General features: G+C 44.2%; 1 protein-coding gene across 1 annotated transcript in view; it reads right to left on the bottom strand.

The window, feature by feature from the left end:
• Nucleotides 1-24,160, bottom strand: part of IGF1 (insulin like growth factor 1) — a 124,606-nt gene that overhangs the window by 95,022 nt on the left and 5,424 nt on the right. The window lies entirely within an intron of this gene.

Below are 24,160 nucleotides of genomic sequence, written 5' to 3'. Positions count from 1 at the left end.
TAATGATCACTGATGTCCATTCCTAAAGGTAATACTTAGAACAGAAGTACAGTAGAATGCAGATATTTGTTTAGTGTGTTTAGTGCTCATCTATATTTATATTCCATGGAAGTACACACAAAGAACTGAATCTAATGATATAATTGAAAGCAGAGCTTTTCAGAGCTTTAATTCAATTCTAATCTAACATAAAACAATATACACCAGGTCCGGCCTTTCCCGTCCTACTTTCTTTAAGTATAATCATAGTTCAGCAATGCAATGAGCTTTTCTCCACCAGGTCTGTTACACTCCATACCAGTGCACATTACAGTTCTCACATTCCAGGAAAGAATGACAACATTAAAATTTATTTCCAGTGTTCCTTGGAAAGTACTTAATAAGAACTTAATTCTTGTTGCCTCAGTCTTTTTGATATATGTTTCTTCATGTCATGAATTACAGCAGAATTACAGAATGTACAAAGGGAATTGTAACACTGGGTTCAGTTTATTAATGTTTGCTTCCCACATGTGTAATATTGAGCCTTTTCCACTAAAATACTGACTATGCAGGTCACTTAAATATACGTATATGACCAGAAAGGCAAATGATTTTAATTAAAATACTGTGTGGTCTCTGTCAACTGTATAATTTGACCCAGCGACCAAAGCGGTTAATCAAAGCAATTAATTGTGTCAGAAACGGGTATAAGACCATATGCAGAAGCTTGTGTCCAATTGCTGAGGGTAAATTGCCAGAAGTTAAGTAATGTAAGGGTTTTTCTTGGTATTTTCGGTCTAGGGAAAAGTAAAACTAGTCTTTGTGCCAAGAATCATTTCAAAGCTTGCCAAGTGCTTCTTTAGATGACTTTTGCCAATGAGAGACTAAACAATGCGTTAAATCTGAATAAAACTGACAGTAGTTTAAATAATCATGTCAAGTAATCATTCTGTGAAGTATTTTCCACTCAATTTAGCATCACATTAATCTGGTACATCAGCCCAGTTTACTGGATGTTGACAAAAAAGCCACCCAATGGATACATCTACTGGGTATATGTAAAATAGTGTTCCTTTCTACACCGTATGCTTAACTCACAGGATACAACTAGTGTTAACTTATAACAGTGGCATTATAAGTAATAATAAAGATGAATGCACATTTTGCAAGGTATATGCCTGATGGTAAGTAAAGGTGGTATTGTAAAGGGGGTGAGGGGGAGGAGAGGGAGCAGTGTACCTTTTTATTTTATATTTTAAACAAAGAAAAATCACCAGGTCCCTTTCTGGTGGCCAGCATCTAATGGTTACCTTCTTTCTAAAGACTTGTGTACCAGTACCAGGCGAAAACAAATACTACTATATATTTATACAGTTTCCCATACTAAAACCTAGTGTACCATGGAGGATCAAATACTAGTGACTAAGATATGTTTATACAGTTGACCATACTAAAAGCTAGTGTACCATGGAGAATCAAATACTAGTGGCTAAGATATAATTATTTGCCCATTCTAAAGGCTACTGTGCCACAGAAAATCAATTGCTAATGGCCCATTCTATGAAATAATATGCCATGGACAAAAAAAAAATTGTGGCTAATATACCAAGCAGATACCAATTATGGTAACTGGTATATAATGCAGACAGCAATTGTTCTGGATAGTATATTGTACCTAACATGCTCCGATTCTGGTATTTGTATACCATTCAGACACCGATTTTGCTGGTTAATGTATGATGCTAATCATATTTCAAGAGCTAGTATACCATCCAGATACCAATTCTTATGACTGTTATACCATGTAAAAGCTAATTTTGGTTATTAGCATACGATGTAAGCTCCTATTCTGGTGATTAGTATACAATGTAAACTCCTATTCTGGTGATTAGTATACAATGTAAGCTCCTATTCTGGTGATTAGTATACAATGTAAGCTCCTATACTGGTGATTAATATACCATGTAAGCTAAAATTCTCGTCATTAATATACCATGTAAGCTCCAATTCTGGTGAGTAGTATACCATGTAAGCGCCTATTCTGGTGGTTAATATACCATGTAAGCTCCAAATCTGGTGAGTAGTATACCAAGTATGCTTTAATTCTGGTGATTAATATACCATGTAAGCTCCTATTCTGGTGATTACCATCACTGGGGAAGGGTTTGTAGAATCCTCACAGGAACAAATAGAATTTAACTCTGAATTAAACACTTATAATAATTTCATAACCAGATTATTCATCAATTCTAGTGGGTGTTATCCCCTATTGGTTAGATATAGCTGGTGGTGCACCATAGGAAAAGTACAAAGTACTTATATGTAGAGTGTCCAATCATATAGAGATGACTCAACATAAGGAATTTTCCTTGGGTTGGTGTACTCTTATATGAGAAAAATTGGTTTTGTTTAAAATATAACTTTTACTTAAATATATTAAAAAAATTCTTATTTTATACATACAAAACACAACATATATGCAGACAATATACGCACATATATTACTACAATTAATTAAAGAAGAAAAAATATTCTTTATATTGAAAAAAATATATATATGGCTCAATACATTTTTTACCTTGAACAATAAAGTGAAATATTTAAACCACTGAAACAATCTGTCCTATATCAATTTGTAGCATGTGTATTATTGCCAATTATCAGGTCTTTTAACATATAATTTAATCACCAACAAAAATTCTTATATATATGTTAAGTATACATTCCCAGTGTCATAGTTCGTATATAGAAGTGGTTAGTATGCTGCAGACCAATCACACCCTCATAATTAACCCTTGTAATTTGTCAGGAGAAAGGAAAATAATTGTTCATATAAAATAACAATATTGAATAGTTCTGCTCAATAATTATAATCCTCTCTCAAAAAAATTGTTATTAATCCCTAACATGTACATGAATCATGCTATTTATAGAAAATTTATTTTAAGCAGTGCCCTGTAATTGTAACACATTAAGTACATCCAGTAATGGTAACATAGTTGTTTATCAGTAGTATGTATACAGTGTGATATTAATCACCACATAAGATACTTTGTAATGAACTGTGCCCTGAAATTTTTACACACTGAATATATATAGTGAGAGCACATATTGATTTAACAATAACATGTATGCAATGCACTGCTATTAAAATTTATGAAAGGTATATTTAAATAATCTGAAAAAAATAACATAGATAAATTTATAACAGAACTCTGCCTTAATTGAGGGAAGACCTCTCACCCCTATCTCCGTTTACCAGATGGTATTGGACGGAGCAGAGGGAGACAGAGACCCCCTAAGTGCAGAGTATAAATAATGGAGATGGAAGAGAGGAGAGCATAGAGCCGGTGTCTGCTGTCCCTACTAACTCCGGTGTCCCCCTGTTGTGTGTACCACAGTGCAGGGCAGAGCCGCCGGGGAGAGCGGGATGAGAGAGCCGGCAGAAATACCTTAGTATCCTGAAGCGGTAAGCAACCAAGGGTGGGGTGTGCGGGAGCAATCTCCCGATATGCAGACTAGTGAAGCCGCCAGTGGCCGGGTCACATGGGCACCCTAATGAGACCTGCAATACCGGCGCTGGCTGATGATGATGCGCGTTTCACTGGAGAGCTTGTTCACATCGGAAAAGACATAATCTTTTCCACATTTTGGGGATGTAGTCTCAGGCCGATCACTGACAAGGTACCCGGCTGTGCTGAAACCTTTTTCTGAGTACACACTTGAAGGTGGGCAGCTCAAGTAAAGCAAAAGCAGTTTTGTGTGAGGGCCTCCAAATTGCCTTTTTTTCCTGCCAGTAGTTATTTACGTCAGATCTGTGTCCGTTGGGAAGAAAAAGCAATGTCTTCATCCCCTCTGGGATGAAAATTCACTCCCAGCAGCAGGCATGGCGCTCAAGAATTCTCAAGAAAGACACAACATAAGACTTAAACCTTAAATCTTAAATGTTGCATTTGCTGCTCTGTTCCACTTGTCCACAATATCTGCTATGGTTAAGTGGACAGTGGGTACAATGGCAGTTTGAACTGAAGGCCACTAACTATGTTTTTTTTAATGTCCCTGTACAGGTTGGGAAATGATTTTTCGGAAGGTTTGCACATGATTATTTAACAGTCAATTGTTTTTGGAAAGCACTCTTCCTGGTCCCCTTCTGGGATGAAAATCCACTCCTAGCCACAGAAGCAGGCGCAGGAGTCTCAAAAAAGACACAATGTAAGGCCGGGGTAAATTTAATTTACTAAAGTGAGAGTTTTTAGAAGTGAGTTTTAGAAGTGATGTTGCTTGCCCTAAGCAAATAATCAGATTCTAGCTATTATCTTCTAGAAAGTGCTAGGTAAATGATGTTAAGTAGAATCTCATTGGTTGCTATGGCGCAACATCACTTCTCTCACTTTAGTAAATTAAATTTACCCCTTAATATCTTTGTTCTGGGTAAGTGGCAGCTTGGAGGCCACTAACTAACTATGTTTTTTTTAATGTCCCTGTACAGGTTGGGAAGTCTTCCTGGTCACCTTCTGGGATGAGAAAATCCACTCCCAGCAGCAGCAGCAGGTATTGCGCTCAAGGATTCTTCTGGGGCAAGGACTGATATGAATGAGTAAAATATTTTTTTGTTAATGCCTCCTCCCCTCCCCTCCGCTTCTTCCTCATAAATTTACTTCGGAATAAAAAAATTAAATAAAATTTACTACCAATCAACCCTTCCTTTCCCTGCCTTCAACTACATACAAACTCCAACTCCCTCAGGCCTCTCTTGAATAATAAAAACATTTGTTTCCTGATGTTCCATGTTGGAAGTTGAACTGCCATGTGTTTGTGATGCTCACTGCTGCTGCTTAGCTTAGACAGCCAGCTAGCCTGGTGCAAATTTTGGGCCTAAACTGCATGAAAACAATATAGTGAGCTATGAGGTGGTCAAAATTGTCTGGAAACTAGTGCAAATAAATATTATTGAGGTTAATAATACTGTAGGAACAAAAACAGGTCCATTTTATGTAATTTTAGCTGTTTTTATGATTTTTTTAAAGAAACAATCCAGATCCAAAACCAAAAAACAAAACACGGAAGGGCGGTTTTGGCAAAACCAATCCAAATCTAAAACCAAGGGAGATACAGATCCAAAACACGGGGTCGGCGCACATCCCTAATTAATATACCATGTAAGCTCCTATTATGAAGATTAAAAATTCCATTTAAGCTCCAATTCTGGTGAGTAGTATACTACACCATGTAAGCTCCAATTCTGTAGATTAATATACCATGTTAATTCCAATTTTGGTTATTTGTATACCAGGTAAGCTCCAACTCTGGTGATTAATATAGCATGTAAGCATGGCCGAATTAAGGGGGGGGGAGCGACAGTGGCAGTTGTCCCGGGGTCCCCAGACAAAGAGGGGTACCCACACAGGGTCAATGTGACGCTGCCAAGAACAAGTGTCCAGCGTCTCCTGTTCCTGGATTTGGGCTCAGCTGCTGCAACTCTGTGTTCTGAATGCAGCAGCACAGTCAGTGCTGCTGCATACAGTGCAGAGAGTGTCCCGAGCCACTCTGCATGCAGCAGCACTGACTGTGCTGAACCAAGACTTGTAACATCTAAAATTACGGGATGTGAGTAATCAGGGGGAGGGGAGGTGGATATGCTCCATGTGGTGTGGTGGTGGTGGTGGGGGGAGGCTCCAGGTGGCTTGGAGGGGGCCACTACAAGCCTTAATCCAGCCCTGCATGTACAAACCAATTTTGGTGATTAATATACAATGTAAGCTCTAATTCTGGTGATTTGTATATCATGGGGTATATGTAATATCCTCCTGCTGACTACAGGCATTGACGAGTGCCATGTGAGCCTGATGTTTTAACGTAGCAGTCATTTAAAAAGCAAAATCAACCTGGTTTTGCCTTTTAAATGACTGTTACTTTAAAACATCAGGCAGTCACGAACGGGACTCACCGATGCCTGTAGTTCGCAGGCTATTATATTTACCCCATATAAGATCCCTTTCTGGTGAGTAGTATACTGCACCATGTAAACTCTAATTCTGGTTATTAGTAGAGAGAGGACTGGTTCAGTTTTTACTCAGTACATTTTGCCAAATTAGCGCAAGTTTGGATTTATCTTATTGGCTATCCAAAATGTGTGAGAGCCAGATAGCCAATAAAATGCCATTTTTGAGATCCGAACATAACCAAGTAAAACCGAATAACTCAGTTATTAGTATGCCAAGTAAGCTCTATTTCTGGAATGTAGTATTCCATGTAAAGCTCCAATTGTGGTGATTAGTATACCACCATGTAATCTACAATTCTGATAGTTAGTATACTGTACCTTGCAGACTCCAGTTATGATTACTTGTACAGTATATCATGTAAAATCCTGTTTACAGTAACTAAGAACCTATGCAGATGTCAATTCTGGTGACTAGTACACAAGTCAGCAAGGAATGCAAAAGAGACAACGCACAAACTTCGCCGATGGTTTTGCTCTGCGCATGCATTGCACTGCGTGTGTACGAACTAGCCAGTACGATCGGGTTACGGTACGCAGACTACACACAGTGCGAACGCAGTCCCAGGAAGTGCCGTTTGTGGGTGGTGATGTGGGATGGTCAGGCGAACGCAGGCGTTATAAAGCATTATAGGGGCATGCATAATTAAGGCAGTGCGGCGGCATACGCAGCAATACCGTAAGCTGTACACAGGGAGCGGACAAATCCTGCAGCAGGTCAGGTCAACCACTATTATGCTAATGAGTCCTATAGTTCTCGATGTAACCGATGTTTACGCTATCTTGCGTGCTGATTAGGCTGTGAGTAAAGGGAGATGAGTGGCTTAATATGGGGCTGGGCGTCTGCATCTTGTGCTGCGGCCTCTGTGTGTGTGCATTGACTAGCATATTCTTGCAGCGCTTGGGTGCGTGTGTCTGCATCCGTGCGTTCCTTGCTGAATCAGGCCCCTGATGCAGATAAGTACTTAAACCTAATGGTTTGCATACATATCTGATGCTTGGGGGTCTGCACATGACCACTTGCAGTCCCCTCTTAGCTGCATCATGTCGTGTTTGGGGGGCGGCAACTGGGACCTTTCTACAAAACTGGGTGGCGGTGTCATACCCATTTTGTTGGCGTGCCAAGCCCAGGGTATGAGTCCTCAGACACAATCTTCCTAGATATGGCAGAGGTGTTCCTCCTGGCCAAGGGCAGCACCAATGGTCGCGATGGTGATCTAAAGCAGCATCTACGGATGCTGCACTTTGATCACAAATGCATATTTCCTACAGACATCTTCTGCTGCTTTTGCATTTTAGTTCACGGTACTGCACAGTACACAGCCGCTTCCTTGAGGCTGTGCAATACCGTCCACATGTGAATCAGGCCCACTATCCCTTGCAGAGATTTTACTATAAACTGCTACCTTTGCCTTAGTTTACAGTAGAATAGCTATAGGAGCACTCAGATACCCATAGGTCTTATCCATGTAGTCCCACTTGTTCTCTGAGACACCACACAGATAATATACATAGGAGGAGGAATAAGAACTTGATGGCACAGATTCAATGCAGAAAAATCATGTATTAGTATCCAGGATCAGATAACAAACAAGGTACTAAATAAAATAGTGCAGTGTGGGTTACTTACTAGCTGGAGGTCAGCACATAGAAAATACGGCACAACCAGGATCTATATTCAGTCAGTGTGGGAAATGCCAGGCTTGGCTTAGTTAGATGAGATGGTGCTAAGCAACTAGAGATATATGCGGACCCCAGTTTTTTACTTTTGGTAAAACCACGATCAAGTGTTTTAGTTTAGTTTTGGATTTCTTTCAAATTTATAAAAACAGCTAAAATCATGTAATTTGGACCAGTTGACATGCAATCCAAAACTCAAAAATCGTTTTTGAGATCAGAGTTCCAAACTTATGAGAAGACCTGTGCTGGGATTCTATTCTACTTGGAAACCCAAAAGTGATTTGAGACGGAACTCGGTTCAACTCAGACCCCCAAAGTTCAGGTGTGTTTTTAGCAAATCTGAACCGCACATCTCTATGGGCGGGATGCATAACACATCGCACTCGCGATGTGATGCATTCTGCCGGTCATCGCATGCATGACGGCGCTGGTAATGCTGGTATGCATGACGATCCTCACAAAGGACTGCTCTGTCGGTAAGAGCGGCCCTTTGCGATGGAGGGACTTCCGGGTCTATGACCCAGATGCCCCTCCGGCATCCTTCTGCGCATGCGTAGAAGGAGGCACGTGCCGTGGGGGGTGCTGGGAGGGATCCATTTCGATCCCTCTCATAGCTCTCTGCTGAGAGATGCCCATAGGCTTCTATGGGTAACACCATCAGGAAGATGGCGTTACCCACCGCAACCAAGCCCCAGAGTGCATCACATTCTAGGGCTTGGTGCATATGAGAAATGCGGTCAAACCCGCATTTTCGGGGTTTGACTGAATTTCTCACCTTACTGTATCCCGCCCATAAGCGACAAGACTCAAATTGAATATACTGAAATATATATGGTCTACCAATTGAGCTGGTATGATGAGATGTTCAATTAATTAGCAGAGTGGCGTATTTGCGGTAGGTTTGGAAACACTTAAAGACAAACTCAGGCGGCAAAACATGCAACATTTCACGGCTAAATGCAAAATGAGGCAAATGTCTCACAGAACAGTTCTGAAAATGTGGCTAATCTTTTCTTAGAAGAAATACAACCAGGGGCGTTTCTAGAGAGGAGTGGGCCCGTGTGCAGTCTCCAACATGGGCCCCCTCCTCTCTGCCCGGCGGCCGGCAGCGCAGTGAGCCGTGCTCGGCCAGCGCCAGAGTTATAGACTCTGGCCACTAGAGTGTGCCCAAAGTTTATAGTGTATGCACAGGTCACTGGGAAAATGGCCACGGCGGCCATTTTCCCTGTACTGTGCATGTGCAAACGGCGGGAAAATGGCCGCTGCGGCCATTTTACAGTTGATTTACAGCACCGGACCTCCACGCCAACGTGGGAGAGGTAAGTAATATTATGGGTGTAGGGTGTACGGTGCGGTGCGGGGCCCCCCTGGACCCAGTGGCCCATGTTCCCCGCACACCCTGCACCCATTATAGATACGCCCCTGAATACAACCTGTAAGATATATGTTCATTGTGACTGATAAGATTTTGATCTGTGACTACTAGAAACCAAGAAGGTGGCAGATCTGAGCCCTTCTCCTCTCACAAGGAGTGTCAGAAGTGTGCTCCTTTGTGGAACAAATAAGTAACATCTTCTACAGAAGTAGTCTTGTCTAATGTGATCTGATCCCTTTCTATTCACTGTCTTTTTTTAAGTAATGCATTATAAACACACTAGAGTAGCTCATGTACAATTGTTTACCATCTTTGAACCTACTTTTTCAAATATGTTCTAATGTGCTATGCGGCTAGAGAATATGTTTTTGGCATTTTTTATATGTGGTTTCAACCATGAACAAAAAGTGACCATCATGCAGCACAGTAATGGGGCTCTTTTGCGCCCTGTGCCAGCCATGCCCCCTGAGCGCATTACGCCATTCCAGGCACCCTGATTCATGGGCCATGAGTGAGTTGCATGGCCGCCCACAGGGCTCTGCACTCCTTCTTACGGTGGCATCGGTCGCACACCCCTCATTACGGCCCTGTCATTATGTCTAAAGCTAGGTACACACTGGCAGATATATTGGCTGATCAATTGATCGGCCAATATATTGTGTGCCCGTCAGCCAGTGTGTACTGTGAATGACAATATAGATATATCTGTTCATCGTGCTGTGTGTACAGGCGATCATACTAAGACCAAGATTACACTCCTAGGACAGCGTTGGTATGCTTCTCACCAGCAGTACCAGAATGCACTCTGGCCCTTATTCAGAGTTGCACACAATGGCGATGTTTTCACAAATGGCTGATGATTTTTCTACTGTGATGGATTACCGTTGTCGCTCACAGTCAGGATTTATTCACTAGGTGATTGACAGGCAGGGACCATTTGTGGGCAACAACGGGGAAAGGAGAGTAGCGACTCAAATGCAGGCCTTTTTTTGGGCAAGTCTCAGCCTGTGATTGTGATCCCTTACACAGTGGCAAGGGCTCTGGTGTCTCAGGTCCTGATTCAGAGCCGGACGCTCTGACCAGAGCGCTCACTCTGAATCAGGGCCCTCCTACCTGAAAATGGAGCGGCCTCTTGGATGCTCGCATAGCTGTGGGTGACCACCCACAGCTTATGCGAGCGTCCATGATGATGGTCGCGATGGTCAAGACCATCGCGACCATCGGGCTTGCGACGAGACCCTGTGGTAGGGTCTCGCTGCCGCAAGCCCTGGAGTGATTTTGGCTCTATCAGAGCCAAAATCACTCCCACTGACATTACTAGTGATGTCAGTGGGGCCGGACCCAGACGGTAGGCGTTCCCATGGGAACGCCTCCGTCTGGCAGCCACGCCCCCGGCACGTCCACCAAAGGGGGCGTGCTGTCACTCACCATCGACAGTACGCCCCCTTTGGTGCGAGACCCGGAGCACCAGCTTGGCTGTCGCTATCCGGGTCTTGCGCATGCGCACGACGGGGCTCCCTCCATCGTGCGCATGCGCATTTGGGTACCATTGACCCGCTTGCGAGCGTCCTGCGCTCGCGAGCGGGTCTGAATGAGACCCTCAGTCTCCTGCCCTTTTTGCTCATCCCCAAATACTGTGCTGGCCCTTTATAAACATTTTTTAAATAAATAAATATGCAGCTGTTTTATTTTTTAGCAAACAAAATGGATTGAGTCCTTCATTTGACCCTATGCTGTATGATTCATACTTCAAACATCCCATGTAAACTGTCAGATTACAGATAAAATAAATTCACAGCAAAAAAAAAAAAAAATCATTGCATTGCAATTACATTTTCCAAGAACAGTTGTGACATACATGAAAATTCTCAGAAGCATTGTTATGTTTATAAATTAAAAGTATTTTACTAGAAAGTATCTTATAGATCTAGAACTCTTTGGTGTTACAGTAGCATTAGTAACAGTCATTTACTTTCTTTCTGGATTTCAGAAAGTTTGGGAAATAGAGTTTAGGATAAAAGATTATTGGGTCTATTTACTAAGCCATGGAGAGAGATAAAGTACCAACCAATCAGTTTCTAACTGTCATTTTTCAAACACCTGTAATCCATCCACTTTATCTCTCTCCAAGGCTTAGTATGTACTGTGGGCCTGATTCAGAGTTGTATGGTAAAGTCACCGCCATTGTTTCTTTGTACGCAGTGACTGTGCTAAAACGATTAACACCGAAACAATTGTATGTTGCCCCCACCATCATAACCCCCTTTCCGACGCCCCTGGATGATCATAATAAACCCACATTAAATATAATTTAATGACAAACTGCTGCCATGCTACATATTATTATTCATTTGTAAAGGTTAGGAAGAGTCCTGCCCATGAGATAGCTTACAATCTAGTAAGGAAAGGGCTCAACTGAGAAAAGAGTACCAAGAGTAATGCAATGTACAGATTGTGTGAAAGTTGTAAGGAAGTAAAACTGTGATAGTTTCCAAAGATCATTTAAAGATTTAAAAGCTGTTTAACAAAAGTGGTGGTGGTGGGGAGCTGGGGGATAATGTGATCAGGTCTGGTAGGGAATTCTATAGGTGGATAGTGGCACAGGAAAAAATAAGAATTTTGCTCACCGTAACATCTCTTCCTTGGAGTCCATCTGGGGGATGCTATTACTTCTGTTCTATGAGTAGTGAGGTGTGGAGTCGGACACTAACTAATTAAAACTGTCTCCCACCCCCTATATAACCCCTCCCCTTCCACTAGAACCTCAGTCTATGTTTAACAAAGCCTGAGAAATACCCACAAAAGAACTGAGAAACCAATAGGTATGAAACCAAACAAAGGAGGGATCCTGGACTCCAAGGAAGAGATTTTACGGTGATTAAAAATCAAATTTCCTTTTTCATCCATCTGGGGGATGCCATTACTTCTGGGATATATCAAAGTAAACCAATTAAGGGGGGGGAGCGTCGGAACCGACCGCTCAAAGAATTTTCCACCCAACACTGGCGTCCCTCGCTCCAAATGTATGGAAGCTGTAAAATTTTGTAAAAGTGTGTACAGATGACCAGGTAGCTGCTTTGCATAGCTGCTCAACTGAGGCACCATGCCATACAGCCCAAGAAACCACGACACAGTGGCGTATCTATAATGGGTGCAGTGTGTGTGGGGCACACGGGCCCCCGGGTCCAGGGGGACCCTGCACCACACACACTACACCCATATTTTTTTTTAACTTACCTGTCCGAGGTCCTGCGTCGGATGTCACTGCTGCTCAGAACACCGGAAAAATGGCCGCCACGGCCATTTTCCGGTGTTCTGTGCATGCGCAGTAGACTCCGGGCACTAGAGTGTGCCCGGAGTCTACTGCGCATGCTTAGAACGCCAGAAAATGGCCACCACGGCCATTTTTCCCGCATTCTGCGCATGCGCAGTAGACTCCGGGGACACTCTAGTGGCCGGAGTCTAGTAATGCTCCGGTGGCTGGCCAGCTGCGTCAGTCAGCTGCCAGCCACCAGGGAGAGAGGGGGGGGCCCTGCACGAGGAGTGCATACGGGCCCCCTCCTCTCTTAAAACGCCCCTGCCCCGACAGCACGAGTCGACTGGGCCCGAATGGAGGCCAGAACCATCACATTTGAGGACAAATATGCTTGCTGAACGGCAGAAGTGACCCATCTGGCGATGGATCCTTTCTTGGCTGGCCAGCCTCTTTTTGGTGCATCAATCAACACCAACAGAGAATCCGTAAACCTCAAAGACGCAGTATGATCTAAGTAAATGCGTAACGCACGTACCACATCCAACAGTGCAAAGAAGCTTCACTAGTCACTGGGGGCGATTCAAATGTTCTGCTGGCTGCTTTTTTTTTTTAAGACGCCCGATAGAGCAATTCAATTGTTGCTCTGTCAGGGCATGATAGCTGCCGGCGTTGGGATTTCTGCACACACTCAGAAGTGCGCGAGCAGAAATGTGTCTGAAACACCCTGGTTAGGGCACGCTAACCACAGATAGCGCGCCCTAACCAGAAATTAAGACGGGTTTAGCCATTTTAGTCGGTGAAGAGGGCGATACTTAATGAGCGCCCTGAACATTTGAATATCAAAGTGGGCGCTCATTAATTAGCACGCCCAAAAAACATTTGAATCGCCCCCACAGACTGTGGGAGTAACAGTATTCCTGACCAACCTAGCAATAGGAGATTCACCATGGGAGGAATTTCCCAAAGCTTGGTATCCTCTTCCGAAAAGGGATAAAGATTCTTAAATTTTTTCGGAATACGAAATTTGGAATCAGGTTTTGATCAGGCTTCTTTTAATATTTTTTCAAAATGTGAAAATTCTGGGAAAACAGACACATTTCTTATTACGCTTAAAAAAAATAAACTGAACTAGCTACTGGAATAGCGGTTTCCTGTAGATGCAAAATCTCCCTGACCGCATCTATCAAAAGAGAAACTCCTGAATCAGAATGGGGGTCTCACTCCTAGTTTGAAGTGTCTTCCCAGTCATAATCCAATTCCCCTTCTTCTTGGGAACTTGAGCACAGGGTAACATATAATTTGTCTGAGAGTGATGTAATTCACCAATGACCTCAGCCATAGACCTGGCCCAAACAGGCATCTCTAACTGTTCAGCCGAACTTCCCGGTAATGAATTCCCCTGTGAACTCCAGAGCGACCCTGGGTCCGTACAACCTTTTGGCAACTTTTTATCACATTTTTTACAAGTATAAAAGTGACTGATCCCTGTTTTTTGGAATCCTTGTCTGGCTTCTCCATACTGAGAGAGAAAGACAACTCTAACCAATACAGATAGCTGCCTAAATTCCTCTGGAATAAAAGTGTAGCACTGTTTGAAAAAAAATAAAGACAAAGAAGGGATTTTTCTTTTTCTTTTTTTTTTAATTATAACCACTGCTTCTGATAACAGAAAAAATTAAGAGGAATATTAAGTAACCATTTGATGAAGCATACAAAAAACAGTTCCAAGCAAACAGCTATATTTGGTGTGCTGCTTAATGCTGTATATAGAAATCCCGAGCAAATATATATAAGAAAACTTTGGATGAATCCAGTTCAGGTTTGCCGATATATTTTTAAAGCGTATGGTGACTGGTAATTACCACTGCAGGCTGTGTTGTACAATTACACAGTACCGGGCACAACACACAGGATTTTCATTGGGGCTTTATATGCCCCTGAGTGAGACAACCACTTAAATTACATGCATGTCGCTTGAAAACTATGGGCCTGATTCAGAGCCGTTCGCTATTTGCGGTCGTTCGTTCAAAAACAAGGGGTGGCTATTCAAATGATCCGTTCGCAAATTGCAGTCTGTTCACACCTCTAAGTCTGAACGAGCGAGCAAAACATACGCTCGTTTATTTGTTAAAAACGCCCCCTGGCCGCTCGCACCATACGTCATGTCCGCTATTTATTAGATTAATCGAGTACATCGACCAGCGTATGAACTGCTCGCTATTCTTGTGGTTGGTTTTTGCTACCACAATCTTGCGAGCAGTTCTGGCTATAAAATAACCCAGTGACGTGGTCAATGATGCTGCTGTATTAATTATGCACACCCATAAAACGCCCGTTTTGACCTTTAAGCACGCCTGCGTTCTGATCTCCACTCCCCGTTTTCAAGCACCTTCCCCTGTTACCACCCACATACGCATCATTCTGTCACTCAAAATAGCAGGCATTCGCTATATTGCGAGCACATGAATTTCGGCCGCACTGACTGGTTCGCGCATGCGTATAACGATCCGTACGCATGCGCAGATGTGCGAACATCGCTCGGAACGAGCGTACTGCCGCTAGCGAGTGGCTCTGAATGAGGGCCTATATCGGCAAACCCAGATTTAAAGCTTTACGGGCTTACCCACTATAAATGTCTGAACTGGATTCATCCACAGTTTTCTTATATATATTTGCTCGGGATTTCTATATACAAGCAAATATAGCTGTTTGCTTGGAACTGTTTTTTGTATGAATACAATGTATATATATAAATATATATATATATATATATATATTTTTTTTTTTCTTATATTCCATTTTCTGGAAAACATTGTGCTTCATCAAAAGGTTACTTAATATTCCTTCCCATTGGGAGTATACCTCAATGACTAGATACTATAGCTATTCAAAAACAGATACATAATTATAGTATTTTTTTTTCTTGATGCTGCGTTGCAGGCAGCTTCATTTGGAAATATTTCTTCAGAGGTTGAAGCATTGTTATCATTATAGTACCATATATTGTAGTGGTGCAAGCTAAATTTATTCTATACTGTTTGACTGTTTTTATCTTGTAATTGTTATATTATATGTCATTTCACATTCATTAATTTTCTATTTTTAATTTTTATAAAATTATTATTATTTATTAATGCACTATGCTTTAGAATCTTTGTTTTCTTATTTTTAGCATTTTTTTATTTTTATTATTTTTTTCTTCATTGTATATTGAGTGTTGTAATTAATTGTCATTATTAAATTGAACCCTTTATGTTGATCAGCGCCCCACTTATCTTTCTCTCCCACAAAAGCCAGCAGCCTGTTGCTGCTCTTCTAATCCCAGCTGGCGGTCCTTCAGGAGGAACCATCAGGGTTTTTGAAAGTGGCGGGTGCTGTGGAAGCCTGGGGAAGTGTGAAGCACGCCGGCCCTACAGCTGCAGCCATGTGAGTAATAACATGCCCGGCCACTTTGCTTGAAAGCAGCGTGCCAGGAGGCAGCAAATACATCAATAAGATATTTTACATATAAAATGAATAAAGCTTACCTTTTTGCAAGCGGTCCCCTCAGATGTGTGTCTGGTGACTGGAATGGAGAGAGACCCAGGGACAATATAGTTTGGTGACTCTCCCAGGGGTCGTCTTTAGAGTGGGATACAGGGTTCACACAAACCTCTATTCTATCTAACTCCCACTCTGCTAGTGCTTGTCGCCTGTTGCCAGGAACTAAGCACCCAAACCAAACATCAAAATAAAGAAAATAAACCTAACTAAAAGCTAGGACCTAGCTAGTGCCTTACTCCAAGGCACTAAAAACAAGACTGAGGTTCTAGTGGAATGGGAGTGCCCGACTCCACATCTCTATTGCATAACACAGAAGTAATGGCATCCCCCAGATGGATGAAAAAGGAATAGGTGGTTATAAGAGAAGAGGAGAAGTGCATGTAAAAGGCATTAGGGAAAGAATTTTGAGATTAGGCTTGATGAATAAAACGTGATATTTAAGATCACTTAGGGCAACAATGTATGGTTGCATTATATTCTCCATGTTCTGAACCAAAATATATTCATGCTGGGCCTGATTTACTCCATCCCAAATGTGGTCACATCTCATGATTTTGAGAAAGCTGATCATGTGACACAGCTTAGAGTATCTATGAGCTATTCTGAGTTGTACACATCTTTAGTCGCTTCTCACCGATGTATAAAAGGATGTTACTGGGAGGTAATAGTGCAGCAATAAGCACACAAAATATAGGAAAAGTGTCCTTTGAGAGTGTCATAGGAGCGTACACAGCTACGACCTACTATGAGATGACCATATGCAGACTTCAAACCACTATCAGGCAGATCCTCTGCACCAGGTGTAAGTGACATTACCAGTGATGGCGTCTGCTCTTGCAGCCGAAGGGCTGCTGGAAGTGTGGTCATGTAGATGCGTCTGACTCTTGGTAATACCAGGCTGCAATGCAGGTGGGGCAGATTTAAAATGTACAGAGATTTAGATTTGGGAGGGGTGTCTCCAAACTGAAAACTAAATTGCGGTGTAAAAATAAAGCTGTCCAGCATTTGTGGGCTGCATGCAAAAGCAGCTAGTATTTACCCCACATGCAATAATATTGTATGCATTTGCACCCCTTGCATTGCAACATGGTTTGTCCAGCTACACAGTTACTTGCTCTCTCTTACTCCGAGGCTGATTCAGGTTGGAACGGAATTGCAAAGCTGCACGCAGGCAACTTTGCAGTTCCGTCATTGTAAATAAGCAAATACAGCAGGAAGTGTATGACACCCCCGTTGCGTTTGCGATTCCAGCACTGTGACCGAAGTCGCAGGCTGGGAACGCCATCGCGACCATCAGTGGTCGATGGTCGCGATGGTGGACGGCGCCGGAGCGCCGGCCAGCTGAGTAAGTCTCAGCTTACTCAAGGCCTTATTCAGCAAGGAATGCACAGATGCAGACGCACGCATTCTGTCGATGGTTTTCCTCTGCGCATGCATATGCAATGCAGTGTGCGTGCGTGAACTGGTCAGTGGATGGAGTATGCGTACGCAGGGAGTCCCCAGGCCCAGGGACATTTGATTGACAGGAAGTGCCTTTTGTGGGTGGTGATGGTGCAGTGGTCAGGTAAACGCAGGCGTGCCTGTGCGTTAGGACGGGGTTTCAGGGGCGTGCATAATTAAGCCCTTGCGGCTAGCTGCACAAAGGAAGTCTCGCTATGTCTACGGGAGGGTCAGGTCAAACACTATTGTGCGTATGGGTTTGATGGTTCTCGACAGTGGCGTAAATTCACCCCAGACACCCAGAGGTAAGTAATAATTTGGTGCACCCCCCCCTAAAAAAAACAGGGAAAATAATTATATGGTGCATATCTATCTATCTATCTATCTATCTATCTATCTATCTATCTATCTATCTATCTATCTATCTATCTATCTATCTATCTATCTATCTATCTATCTATCTATCCTTCTATGTATCTATCTACACACAAAAACACTAATATAGAATATGTGAATTTGTTTCTATTAAACTTATTTACTAAAGTAAATTTGCAGGATAACCCCCATAAGCACCCTAAGTGGTGGCGCCCGGTGGCAGGTGCCTCCATTGTCTCCCATAGTTCTGCCCCTGGTTCTCGATGTTACTGATGTTTCTGCCGTCTTGCCAGGTATAGAGGACACAAGTAAAGGGAAGTGGTTGGTATCAGGTCCGCCAAGAGCAGCGGTGGGCCCGGGTAACAGGGGGCGTGGCCTAATCAAGGGAGGTGTGACCACGCCCCCTTCCCGGAAAAAAAAAGCTTTGCATTGCCGCGATGGGCCCCTCAGGATGCCCGGGCCCGGGTAATCTGTACCCGCTCCCCACCCCTCTCGGTACCCCTGGGTGGTATTACGTAGTCCTGGGCGTCTGCTTATTCTGCTGCGATTGCCGTGCGTATGCATTCATTGGCATATTCACGCAGCGGCCAGATACATGCGTCTGCATCCGTGCATTCCTTGCTGAATCAGGACCTCAGACTGGCCGGCTTGCAAGGCCAGGAAACTGCATCACCCTTGCACCGCCCCTTAAATGCCTCTGCATGTCAATCAGGCAGAGGCATAAATGACACACACAGAATGGGTCCACGCGCAGATTCCCGATAATTGGGAATCTGTGTTCAGCATTGCACTTGCATGAAATGCTGACTTAGGGCCTGATTCAGACCCGGTCGCAAGCGCTGAGCGCTCGCAACCAGGTTGGATGGTGGCCCACAGCGCATGCGCAAGACGGAGCCGGCTCCGTCGTGCGCATGCACGAGACCCGCTCCGGGTCTCGCAACAAAGGGGGTGAGCTGTCAATGTTGAGTGTCAGCTCGCCCCCTTTGGTGGGCCGGGTGGGTGGCTGCCCAAATGGAGGCATTCCCATGAGAACGCCTGTCGTTTGGGGGCGGCCCCACTGACATCACAAGTGATGTCAGTGGAGAGATTCCGGCTTTGTTAGAGCCAAAATCTCTCTGGGGCTTGCGGCCATGAGACCCTACCACAAGGTTCTCGTCGCAAGCCGATGGTCGCGATGGTCTTGACCATCATCATGGCCGCTCGCTATAGCTGTGGGTGGTCACCCACAGCTATGTGAGCGGCCAGGAGGCCGTTCTAAAAAAAAACAACAACCCGGCCCTGATTCAGAGCGAGCGGCTCTGTCAGAGCAACCGGGTCTGAATCAGGCCCTTAGTCCCTTTATTCCCAAATGTGAATCAGGCCCTTATGTGCGACTCAGAATCAGGCCCACTGTGTTTAATACATTATTGTAAGCAGGCATGAAACAGGTATGTAAGGATCCCTATGAATAATGATTAGGAAATAACCCATCCAAATAACGCCAATTCTGCATCTCTGATTGCTTACATACACACATTGTACTTCTGTAGTTTCACACTGCAGCTCTTCACCTATCACCTTCTTTCAGATGTTAATGAATTCTATAAACAGCTATACATTTAAAGTTATTGGCTATGTTATGAGCCCGCTTTAAAAGTATATAGCCGCCACATTTTTCATAGTCCTCTCTGGACCAGAAAATTCACCAGTGTTTATAGTGAAAAATTACAATTACAGTGGCCATGAGTCAGTGACTATGAATACCAAGATCCCTCTCACATATTCACTTTTTAGATGTGCGTGTTGCAAAGCATGCACATATCTTAATACCGGTAATCATTTCCATGTTAGTTTTTTTATGCATCTGTACTGTTACATTACATATATATTTAGATGCTGTGCTTGAAGATGCTTATTTGTATTTGTATGATTTGGACACTTACCAATCTAAGGGCCTGATTCAGACCCGCTTGCGAGCGCACAGCACTCGCAAGCGGGTCGATTGTCCTCGACTGCGCATGCACCGCCTCCGGCGTGCGCATGCGCAAGACCCGTACTGCGACGGCAGCTCCGTCGCAACGGGTCTCGCTACAAGATGGGGCGGCTGTCGATGTTGATTGACAGCTCGCCCCATTTTGTAGACGGGGAGGGGGGGTGGCTGCTGAAATGCAGGCGTTCCCTTAGGAACGCCTGGCGTTTGTGAGCGGCCCTACTGACATCACTCGTGATGTCAGTAGTGAACTTCCTGCTCTATTAGAGCAGGAAGTCCACTCGGGCTTGCGAGAGCTGAGTCCCTACCACGGGCCGCCCGCAAAAGCTGTGGGAGGTAACCCACACCTTAGCGAGTGGCCTGGAGGCTGAAACCCCCCCCCCGCCCTGCTTCAGAGCGAGCGCCTCTGAATCAGGCGCTAAAAAAATCTTCATATGTAATTATAAAGAATGGATTTAGGCTAGATCTGGAATTGTATGCATGTGTGAATGATTCCTGAGCCCGGCAAACAAATATCTGTGATAAACTTAAGACAAAATGTTATAAGGGCCTATTTATTATAATATTCATTATGGACCTGAAAAATATAGCTACAATTTTAGAAGCTTGATAAGTGGGGCATTAATCACAGTCCCCTAGAACTCTATAGGGACTGATGCTGCGATCATTAAGAGGGGGATCGCAGCAGACAGTGGTGTCCCTACCTGTCTGTGCACCCGGTGCGGCAGGTTTGTCCGCGCGCTGACAAATTAGGGGGCGTGGCCTCACGGCCTGCCCCGAACACCTGTTTTTTTTGCTCACCGAGGGTGACCAGCCTGTGTGAAGTGCCGGCCCCTTCACTGTGCTAGGAGCCGAGTGCCGCACGTAATGCAGCACCCGGCTACTGTCACTGAGGGGGAGCCAGCACTTTGGTGTCACCCTTCTGTTGGCGACATCCGGGTGCTGCCCGCACCCCCCTTGTGACGCCAGTGGCAGCAGATACTGTATCTCCATAACCACTTCTTCAATAGGGGATGCAGTCAATATCCGACTGTCGGGATTCCGACGCTCAGAATTTCCGGCACCGGGATCCCGACACTAAGTTAAGAAGTGAGTGTTAGGCACTAGAGGGAGAGTTAGGGTTAGGCACAAGGTGTGGGGAGGTGGAGGTTACGTTTAAGCACTAGGAGGGGAGGTTAGGTTTAGGCCAGGGTTGCCGACATTCTGGCTGCCCTTTCCGGGAGGGAGCAGCCAGATTGGCATTGCAGCAGGGCGTGGCCAGACAGTTTTGTGGGTGAAGCAGGGGCATTGCCACGTGATCGCGTAGTTTTGGCCCCGCTACACAATGTCGAGGTTACCGGCATTGTGAAGCAGGGGAGGGGCAAAAATGACGTGATTCAGCCTGAATCGTGTTATCGGCTTTCCCCGCTGTGGAGGTTTCTCTTAAAACCTCGGGGGAGGGAGGGGTCAGCAGCTGCCAGGAGGCTTGTCTGCCTTTTCGGGGGACCGGGAGCAGCAACCGATTTTTGGGAGGCTCCCGGACAAATCCTGAGGGTAGGCAAGTATGGTTTAGGCACTAGTGGGGAAAGTTGGGTTCAGGCACCGGGGAGGGAGGGTTAGGGTAGGTAGAGGGGGAGGGTTAGAATACCTACTGACAGGTTTCGGTATCCTAACCCTGTCGGGATGCCAGCATCGGGATTCTGACCGCCGAGATCCCGAGCGCCAGCATCCCGTACCAATCCCCTTTAATATTAGAATAAAGATGTTTTCATTGACTGTAATTTTAAGCTTTATAAATAGATCTCCTAAGTCCTAATCACATCATATATCTGCGCTTTGTTCAGAAGCTTTCCTGTTCAAAAGGTTACACAGAAGGTATGTCATGTGCCATCAGATTCATTATAGACATAGGACCTGATTCTAAGTAGCACACATCACTTGATGTGCAAGTGCTGTAGCCAACATATGCATCTTTGCAGATCTGCAGGGGACCTAGGTCAGACAGATCTCAGCCATTTTCGTGAATGGGCATTGCTGGGCAGCAACTGGGCAGACTCATGGAAGAGAATGCTCTTGTGGTAGTGTCATGGGTGTCTTGTGAGCATGTAGTGAGCGTGTAGCTAGAATTGTACCGTATCTGAGTTGGGATTTGTTGAGGGTCATATCTCTTGCGCACCGAGCATGGAATAGGTGTAAGTCTTGACCATAATAATGCCATTTGCACTAGTGATTGGAATAAAAGGGGGTGGTGTGATGCATACACATTAAGGTGCGCTTCTAACATTATTATCATTTCATTTGCAATCCATCTGCATTCCTCCACCATTTTGGCCCACAAATACTTTTATCTTCCAGTAAAACTAGCTGCACTTGGAAAAAGTAAGTATGTGGTATCATAATAGAACATGAGTGCTGAAGTGCTGATAAGGTGCCATCAAACAGACTAAAAGATATGTACAGTACATTGCTTTAAATGAAATATCAGGTAAAGAAGAGCATAAATTAAGTATAATTATGTTTACTACATGCATAAGTGAACATCATATTTATCTTGCAAACAAAAAAGAATATTCAAGGTCTATCCTTTGAGTTATGGGCTTCAGGTCAGAGTGAAGGGTGAGCAGAGGCTACATAGTGGAGAGTATTGCCTTGGCATCTGTACAATGAAAGGATTTTACACTGCATATATGAAGCATATATGAAGCCGTACCACTCTCTCCTATCCCTGTCTAGTAGCATGTCATTCCAACCTCTGGCAGCCCTTAACCACTTAAATGGCTAATATTCTTTCCAAAAATATTCCCAAATTTGTCCAATTTTTATTAAAACATTATGCAAATGATAGCTATTTAAACCCGAGTTAATATAATTTAATTAACAAATATGCAGATTTGTAATACAATTATACCAAATAAGAGTTAAATAACTCTTATTAACATTATTTGATCATTTTCAAAAATTCAACAATTTTGGGGACATTTTTGGAAAATATAGTTTTATACAGTTAAAAAAAAAAACTTTACAGTGAAATCCTAAGGATCACCCAAGACTGCTGGCTTGGTGGGTGGGAGGGAGCAGGAGAGGCAGGCTGCTGCAGTGTAGACATCCCAGGCTGGTGGGTGATCCTATCACGATTGCCTCTCACAGCCGCCCACAGGCAGTGCTTGTTGCCGGGGGGAAAGAAGGAATGTCACAGCTTACCTAATGCTCCTGAACATGGGCTACAGGAAGACTGCCTTCCTGCAGTCACTGGTGGTTAATCCTTTTAGGATCTCCCTTCTGTACCCTGTCCAGCAGGAGGAGGCTCTGGTCCAGGAACGATATACAGTATAACAGCAATAAAAGTGTTCCTGATGATATATCAAATGAGCCAATAAGACTAAAATATTTAATAGTGTCGGACAGGTATATGAATATTTCTCATATATCTGGTAATCAATATTCATCCCTAATCAGGACATATTTGGGAGGAAGGGGGGGCAGAAGCGCTGGTATATTTTCCGAGTGGCTTCTCCTCTCTGCAGCCACTGGGTATACACTGGTGGAAGTGTGGCTGTGTTTACATGTCCTTGTGTGGACACATCTGATGTGACCATGCTAGGCAAGTGGTTAAAAAGTTTCACACTGTTATTGCCAGGGCTTAAAGTGATCCTGGAGAGGTGGTGGAACCCCCCCCCCCACACACACCCTAAGCAGAGCTACTCTGAGAGGCCAGAACAAATGTGAAAGCTGTTCTTTATACACACAAACACACACACTGTTGTGTATAGGAAATTTTAAACTGAATGGCCCGGGGCCTGGGGGCTATGACAGTGTGAAATACATTTAAGATGCTTTTTTAGCACTCCTGGCATCAAATGAGGCTACAATGTTAGGTAAAAAGTAAAAAAAATATTCTACAGTATGTCATCTATATCTCTTACACTGGAGAGATAACATCCTCCTACATCTCTCCAGCATTATCTCCCTGCAACTCTACATTGCCACCTCCCTTGCTACTCATCAGCGCCCTTCATCTCACCAGCTTCATCCCCCTTGTGTCTAACCAGCTTCATCCCCAATGCATCTCTCCAATGCCATCCGCCACTGTCTCTTCAGCACCATCTTCATGAGTTTCATAAGCATCAACCCCCCCCTGCATCTCACCAGTGCCATTGCCAGGTCTTCATTCCAAAACCATCCCTCTGTGTCTCTTCAGCAGCTCCCTGCCCCTGTGTCCCTCACTATCAGCTCATTGCCCCTGTGTCTCCTCTTCCTCCAGCAGTTTATCCCCCCCCACATGTCCCTCTAGCAGCAGCTCACCTTCATGCCTGCCCTGACTCCTGCTCCTCTTCGCAGCTCCTCAGTGCACTATGCAGCAGCGGCGATGGTATACGCAGTGCCGCAGGAGGAGCGGCCAGGATGCAGGCCCACTAAGTGAGTGACAGGAGGGGTGGCCGTTGGCAGAGGAGGAGGAACATGGAGCTGGAAACCGAGGAGTTGGAAACGTCCACTGCCAGACAGAGTGGCTCTCTATCTGTTGGACTTCTATGCAGGGACATGGCGGAGGTGACAGAACTC

Source organism: Taudactylus pleione, unplaced genomic scaffold (genome assembly GCF_031769625.1).
Source record: "Taudactylus pleione unplaced genomic scaffold, aTauple2 ptg000077l, whole genome shotgun sequence".
Taxonomy (NCBI): Eukaryota; Metazoa; Chordata; class Amphibia; order Anura; family Myobatrachidae; genus Taudactylus; species Taudactylus pleione.
This window is presented reverse-complemented; position numbering and strand designations above follow the sequence as displayed.